At 36.8% G+C, this 8,249-nt stretch overlaps 1 non-coding gene across 1 annotated transcript; it reads right to left on the bottom strand.

Moving 5' to 3' along the window:
• Nucleotides 1–6,540: 6,540 nt before the first annotated feature.
• On the bottom strand, nt 6,541–6,648 carry LOC148553712 (small nucleolar RNA R71). Its single transcript, XR_015893876.1, has one exon. It is a non-coding gene; the product is annotated as a small nucleolar RNA R71 (small nucleolar RNA).
• Nucleotides 6,649–8,249: the final 1,601 nt, after the last annotated feature.

Genomic DNA, 8,249 nt, shown 5'->3' with positions numbered 1-8,249 from the left:
GTTAGTTAATCGGGTTTTACACGTATATGAAACTGCCCTTTTTACACTCATGCGTAAACGGCTGATGGCATGCATACGCGGGAACCCATTTCTGCCCTATAAGCTCGCGTACACGGATGATGCTTGCGTATGCGATAACACCATTTTAACACTCATGTGTATGTGGAAACAGGCATGCGTACGTGATGAGTCCATATTTGATGATAATTTTTGTCTTGAATTGGATGGATTTCATCACATAAACTCACACTTATTCCCCAAAATAGCATACTTTTGTGATTTCTCTCTAATTTGAACCTAAATGTGAAAACATGCATTTTTGTGCTTAAATTGATAATTTTAATTCCACTTTTATTCCATTCGATGCCATGATATGTTTGGTGAGTGATTCCAGGTCAATAGGCAAGAATGGTTTGGTAGAAGTGGAAAAAAGCATGCAAAATGGGAGATTTCATGAAGAAAACAAAGGAGAAGCACTCAGTCAAGTGTACGTACACACAACCCCTGTGCGTACGCACAAGTGCATAAATCAACAAGTGTGCATATGCACAACCTCTTGTGCGTACGCACAAGTGGAAAAATCAGCAAGTGTGCGTATACACATATCTGTGCGTACGCACAAGTCTCAGCGCGTGACTTCATTAAAATGTCACGTGTCTTGCGAATTTGGGGCTTTCTTGCCCCAATTTTTGGTGTTGCTAAAGCCTTTTGGAGTGCTATATCAAAGGAAAATGAACATACATCAAGAGAGCTCACTTTTAGATAGAAAGCATTAGTAGGAGTAGGAGTAGTGTAGATTAGAAAATTCTCTCTTAGGGATTTCTTAATTTTCATTGTAGCATTTTATAGTTCAGTTTTGATCTTGAATTTTGCTCATCTTTATTGTAAGTACTCTTCAATTTTCTCTTTAATTACACTACTTTTGCCACTTGTCTTATGGTTCAAGTTATTTTATTAACATATGCAATTTTGATTTCTTGAATCTTTGTTTATGAATTTCATGTTTTATGATTTTTACTTTCTTGATTGGATGTTTATTGTTGATTTTGTGAATAGTTTGGTTATAGTTTTCATTTTTCTTTGCAATTTTACATGTTTTGCTTTTATGCCCACAAGGTGTTTGTGAAAATTCCAACTTTAGATTTTGAGTAGATTTTCACACCTTGGCTTGGGAAATGAGTTCCTAGGATACTAGAGTCATAAGTTCTGACATTTAGTGGTAATTCTTGAGTAGTTAGCTCACTTTTGTTTCTATTGACGCTAGCTTTTACCAAGCTAATTGGTAAGTTAGCTAGGACTTAGGGATTAAGGTCAATTATGCTTGCTTGACTTACTCCTCGATGCTAGGGGTTGACGAAGCGAGATTGACTTATCACAGTTTCCATAGTTATGGTTATGACGATGAAAGGATTCCTTAATTCTCATTCCCAAGTCAAGGCTCTTTTATGCTTTTATCGCATTTTTGCTAAGTTTTGATCTTAATTCCTTTTCACTTGCATAAATTTTCTTTTTGATGATTTCTTAGTTCTTTTATTTCTTAGTTCTTTTAATTTTTCGTTCCTTGATTCAAAACCCATGTATCTTCACAACCAAGAGTGTGCATCTTAATTGCATTGTCCGAGGGAGATGACCCGGGACTTCAAACTCCCGGTTAGATTAAAATTTGATTGGGAGGATCCATTGCCAGTATGGTCTATACTTACAATGGAAGTTATTTTGAGAAATCCAAATTGGCATAAATCTTCTCTTCATCAGGCATCATTGAGAAGAGGAGGTGATGGATGGTGTCGGCGTGTGACAATGAGTCAATGAGAGTGACTGAGAGTGAGTGACAGTAAAAGAGAGTGACTGTGAGAGTGAAGATCAAAGAGAGTAAGAGAAAGGGTTTCTTGCTTTCTTTAGATTAGGGTTTGTGACTTGTAATTATTTGGGGGAAGCGGTGTTGTACTACTAACTAAGGGAGTAAGGCCGTAAGTAGTACTGGGAGTGAATAAAGGTAAGGCCGTAAGGTAAAGGTGGTCTTATTATTATTAGTATTAATATTATTCTTATTATATGTAATATATACGGTTCGGTTGTGCAGAATGAACCACAAACCGAACCAAACCGCAATAAAACCAATCCAAAATCTAAAAAAATCCAAAATTGAGCAGTTTGTTTCGGTTTTTGATTTGGATTGGTGCGGTTTTACGGTTTTTTTGGACCGGTTTGGATCTGAACACCTCTAGTTGTGTGTACGCACATCTAGAAGAGTTTACTCAGCGTGTGCGTTCGCACAACTTACAAATTTCACATAATGTATGTCCGCACCAGAGTGTGCGAATGCTCTCAACAGTAGGCATATCCTTGTGTGTGCGTGCACACCAAAGTGTGTGTACGCACAAATGAAAATGTGGCCCCTGTTCAGAGAATGCGCACAGCAGTGTGCGTGCGCATACAAACCATAACTCACAATTTCTGTAACATCACTGATGAGCGGATAATTTATACGCTTTTTGACATTATTTTTAGTATGTTTTTAGTGGAATCTAGTTACTTTTAGGGATGTTTTTATTAGTTTTTATGTTAAATTCATATTTTTGGACTTTACTATGAGTTTGTGTGTTTTTCTGTGATTTCAGGTATTTTCTGGCTGAAATTGAGGGACTTGAGCAAAAATCAGATTCAGAGGTTGAAGAAGGACTGCTGATGCTGTTGGATTCTGACCTCCCTAGACTCAAAGTAGACTTTCTGGAGCTACAGAACTCGACATGGCGCGCTCCCAATTGCGTTGGAAAGTAGACATCCAGAGCTTTCCAGAAATGTATAATAGTCCATACTTTGCCCAAGTTTGAACGACGCAAACTGGCGTTCAACGCCAGCTCTCTGCCCAATTCTGGCGTCCAGCGCCAGAAACAAGTTGCAAAGTGGAGTTCAACGCCCAAAATGGCACAAAAGCTGGCGTTCAACTCCAAGAATGACCTCTGCACATGTAACATTCATGCTCAGCCCAAGCACTTACTTCTGTAAACCCTAGTGACTAGTTTATTATAAATAGAACTTTTTATCATTGTATTCGTAGTCTTGGTCACTCTGGTTCCCCTCTGGGGCCGAGACCAATGAACTCCATTATCACTTATGTATTTTCAACGGTAGAGTTTCTACACTCCATAGATTAAGGTGTGGAGCTCTGCTGTTCCTCAAAGATTAATGCAAAGTACTACTATTTTCTATTCAATTCATCTTATTTCGCTTCCAAGATATTCATTCGCACTTCAACCTGAATGTGATGAATGTGACAATCATCATCATTCCCTATGAACGCATGCCTGACAACCACTTCCGTTCTACATTAGATTGAATGCGTATCTCTTAGATCTCTTAATCGGAATCTTCGAGGTGTAAGCTAGAATGATGGCGGCATTCAAGAGAATCCGGAAAGTGTAAACCTTGTCTGTGGTATTCCGAGTAGGATTCAATGACTGAATGACTGTGACGAGCTTCAAACTCGTGATTGCTGGGCGTAGTGACAGACGCAAAAGGATAGTAAATCCTATTCCAACATGATCGAGAACCAACAGATGAATAGCCGTGCCGTGACAGGGTGCGTTGACCATTTTCACTTAGAGGATAGGATGTAACCATTGACAAGGGTGATACCTTCAGACGATTAGTCGTGCCGTGACAGGACATTTGGATCATTTTCCCAAGAGAAGACCGAAAGTAGCCCTTGACAATGGTGATGCATCACATAAAGCCGGCCATGGAAAGGAGTGAGATTGATTGGATGAAGATAGCAGGAAAGCAGAGGTTCAGAGGAACGAAAGCATCTCTACACGCTTATCTGAAATTCTACCCAATGAATTACATAAGTATTTCTATCCCTATTTTATTAATTATTTTCGAAAACCCCATTACTATTTTATAACCGCCTGACTGAGATTTACAAGGTGACCATAGCTTGCTTCATACCAACAATCTCCATGGGATTCGACCCTTACTCACGTAAGGTATTACTTGGATGACCCAGTGCACTTGCTGGTTAGTTGTGCGAAGTTGTGAACTATGGTATTTGCATCATGTTTTTGGCGCCATTACCAGGGAAAGAAAGAGCGATGAATTTTACATAATCAAAGTGTAATCACAATTTCTGCGCACCAAGTTTTTGGCGCCATTGCCGGGGATTGTTCGAGTTTGGACAACTGACGGTTCATCTTGTTGCTCAGATTAGGTAATTTTCTTTTTGTTTTATTTTCAAAAAAAGTTTTCAAAAATTTTTCATAAATCTTTCAAAATTTTCTCCTTTGTTTTCGAAAAAAAAAATTAAAATAAAAATGTTTTCAAAAATAAACTATTCTATGGCTTCAAAACTTTCAAGAATGAATTCTAGAGTTTCATGGTAATATGTTGAATCCTATCTGGCTGAAAATCCATACCCAAACTCCTTTGGGATTGGTCTTCAACTAATCACCTCAATGGATGTAAATCTATTCTAAAGCTTGACTGGCTATTAAGCCATGTCTGACCCTTTAATTGGAGCTTTAGACTAAAGAGCACAAGATTCCTGGAATTCATATTAAAGATTTTGAAATCCTTATTTTTTTCAAATAATTTTTGAAAAAAACATACAAAAAAATTAGAAAATCATAAAAATAAAAAATATTTTGTGTTTCTTGTTTGAGTCTTGAGTCATGTTATAAGTTTGGTGTCAATTGCATGTGCATCTTGCATTTTTCGAAAATTCTCATGCATTCATAGTGTTCTTCATGATCTTCAAGTTGTTCTTGGTAAGTCTTCTTGTTTGATCTTTGCATTTGCATGTTTTGTGTCTTTTCTTGTTTTTCATATGCATTCTTGAATTCTTAGTGTCTAAGCATTAAAGAATTCTAAGTTTGGTGTCTTGCATGTTTTCCTTGCATTAAAAATTTTCAAAAATATGTTTTTGGTGTTCATCTTGACATTCAAAGTGTTCTTGGTGTTCATCTTGACATTCAGAGCATTCTTGCATGCATTCATTGTTTTAATCTAAAAATTTCATGCATTGCATCATTTTTTTTGTTTTTCTCTCTCATTATAAAAAATTCAAAAATAAAAAAAAATATCTTTCCCTTTTTCTCTCTTAAAATTTCAAAAATTAGATTTGACTTTTTCAAAAATTTTAAAAATCTAGTTATTTTTATGAGTCAAATCAAATTTTCAATTTAAAAATCTCATCTTTTCCAAAATATTTTTCAAAAATCAAATCTTTTTCAAATTTCTTAGTTATTTTCGAAAATTCCAAAAATATTTTTCAAAAATCTTTTTCTTATTTTTATATCAAATTTTCGAAAATAACATAATCAATTAATGTTTTGATTCAAAAATTTCAAGTTTGTTACTTACTTGTTAAGAAAGATTCAAACTTTAAGTTCTAGAATCATATCTTGTGATTTCTTGTGAATCAAGTCATTAATTGTGATTTTAAAAATTCAAATCTTTTTCAAAAACTAATTTCAATCATATCTTTTCAAAAATATCTTCTCATCCTATCTTTTTCAAAAAAATTTGATTTCAAAATATCTTTTCTAACTTCCTAACTTCTTATCTTTTCAAATTTGTTTCAACTAACTAACTAACTTTTTGTTTGTCTCTTATCTTTTTCAAAACCAACTAACTAACTCTCTCTCTCTAATTTTCGAAAATATCTTCCCTCTTTTTCAAAATTTGTTTTTAATTAACTAATTATTTTAATTTTTTAAAATCTTAATTTTCGAAAATTACTAACATTTTTCAAAAGCTATTTTCAAAAATTACTAACTCTTTTTCAAAGATTGTTTTCGAAAATCCTCTCCCTCTCTCATATTATTTTATTTATTTATTCATCTACTAACATCTCTTCCTCACATCACTCACCAAATTCGAACCCCCCTCTTCTATCTGTGTTCGAATTTTTTTCTTCTTCTTCTCTTCTTCTACTAACAATAAGGAATCTCTTTACTGTGACATAGAGGATTCCTCTTCTTTTCTTTTTCTCTTCTCTTTCTTATGAGAAGGGACAAAGAAAAAGGCATTCTTGTTGAAGCTGATCCAGAACCTGAAAGGACTCTGAAGAGGAAAGTAAGAGAAGCTAAATTACAACAATCCAGAGAAAACCTTATTGAAAATTTCGAACAAGTAAAAGAGATGGCAGCCGAACCCAACAACAATAATGCAAGGAGAATGCTTGGTGACTTTACTGCACCTAATTCCAATTTACATGGAAGAAGCATCTCCATTCCTGCCATTGGAGAAAACAACTTTGAGCTGAAACCTCAACTAGTTTCTCTGATGCAGCAGAACTGCAAGTTTCATGGACTTCCATCTGAAGATCCTTTTCAGTTCTTAACTGAATTCTTGCAAATCTGTGATACTGTTAAGACTAATGGAGTAAATCCTGAAGTCTACAGGCTCATGCTTTTCCCTTTTGCTGTAAGAGACAGAGCTAGAATATGGTTGAACTCTCAACCTAAAGACAGCCTGAACTCTTGGGATAAGCTGGTCACGGCTTTCTTAGCCAAGTTCTTTCCTCCTCAGAAGCTGAGCAAGCTTAAAGTGGATGTTCAAACCTTCAAGCAAAAAGATGGTGAATCCCTCTATGAAGCTTGGGAAAGATACAAACAGTTGACCAAAAAGTGTCCTTCTGACATGCTTTCAGAATGGACTATCCTGGATATATTCTATGATGGTTTATCTGAGCTATCAAAGATGTCATTGGATACTTCTGCAGGTGGATCCATTCACCTAAAGAAAACGCCTGCAGAAGCTCAAGAACTCATTGACATGGTTGCAAATAACCAGTTCATGTACACTTCTGAAAGGAATCCTGTGAATAATGGGACGCTTGTGAAGAAGGGAGTTCTTGAGGTTGATACTCTGAATGCCATATTGGCTCAGAACAAAATATTGACTCAGCAAGTCAATATGATTTCTCAGAGTCTGAATGGAATGTAAGCTGCATCCAACAGTACTCAAGAGGCATCTTCTGAAGAAGAAGCTTATGATCCTGAGAACCCTGCAATAGCAGAGGTGAATTACTTAGGTGAACCTTATAGAAACACCTATAACTCATCATGGAGAAATCATCCAAATTTCTCATGGAAGGATCAAAATCCTCAACAAGGCTTTAATAATGGTGGAAGAAACAGGTTTAGCAATAGCAAGCCTTTTTCATCATCCACTCAGCAACAGACAGAGAATTCTGAGCAGAACCCATCTAGCTTAGCAAACTTAGTCTCTGATCTATCTAAGGCCACTGTGAGTTTCATGAATGAAACAAGGTCTTCCATTAGAAATTTGGAAGCACAAGTGGGCCAGCTGAGTAAAAGGATCACTGAAATCCCTCCTAGCACTCTCCCAAGCAATACAGAAGAAAGTCCAAAAGAAGAGTGCAAGGTCATTGACATAACCAAAATGGCCGAACCCAATGAGGGAGAGGAGAACGTGAATCCCAAGGAGGAAGACCTCCTGGGACGTCCAGTGATCAATAAGGAGCTTCCCTCTGAGGAACCAAAGGACTCTGAGGCTCATCTAGAGACCATAGAGATTCCATTGAACCTCCTTATGCCCTTCATGAGCTCTGATGAGTATTCCTCTTCTGAAGAGAATGAGGATGTTACTGAAGAGCAAACTGCCAAGTTTCTTGGTGCAATCATGAAGCTGAATGCCAAATTATTTGGTATTAAAACTTGGGAAGATGAACCTCCCTTGTTCACCAATGAACTAAGTGATCTGGATCAACTGACATTGCCTCAGAAGAGACAGGATCCTGGAAAGTTTATAATACCTTGTACCATAGGCACCATGATCTTTAAGGCTCTGTGTGACCCTGGTTCAGGAATAAACCTCATGCCCCTCTCTGTAATAGAGAAACTGGGAATCTATGGGGTGCAAGCTACTAAAATCTCATTAGAGATGGCAGACAATTCAAGAAAACAAGCTTATGGACAAGTAGAGGATTTGTTAGTAAAGGTTGAAGGCCTTTACATCCCTGCTGATTTCATAGTCTTAGATACTGGAAAGGAAGAGGATGAATCCATCATCCTAGGAAGACCTTTCCTAGCCACAGCAAGAGCTGTGATTGATGTGGACAGAGGAGAATTGATCCTTCAATTGAATGAGGACAACCTTGTGTTTACAACTCAAGGATCTCTCTCTGCATCCATGGAGAGGAAGCAGAAGAAGCTTCCCTCAAAGCAGAGTCAAACAAAGCCCCCACAGTCAAACTCTAAGTTTGGTGTTGGGAGGCCACAACC

Source organism: Arachis ipaensis, chromosome B7, assembly GCF_059453495.1.
Source record: "Arachis ipaensis isolate K30076 ecotype BB chromosome B7, ASM5945349v1, whole genome shotgun sequence".
Classification (NCBI taxonomy): domain Eukaryota; kingdom Viridiplantae; phylum Streptophyta; class Magnoliopsida; order Fabales; family Fabaceae; genus Arachis; species Arachis ipaensis.
The sequence above is the reverse complement of the archived record's forward strand: the minus strand, read 5'-3'. Positions and strand labels throughout refer to the sequence as shown.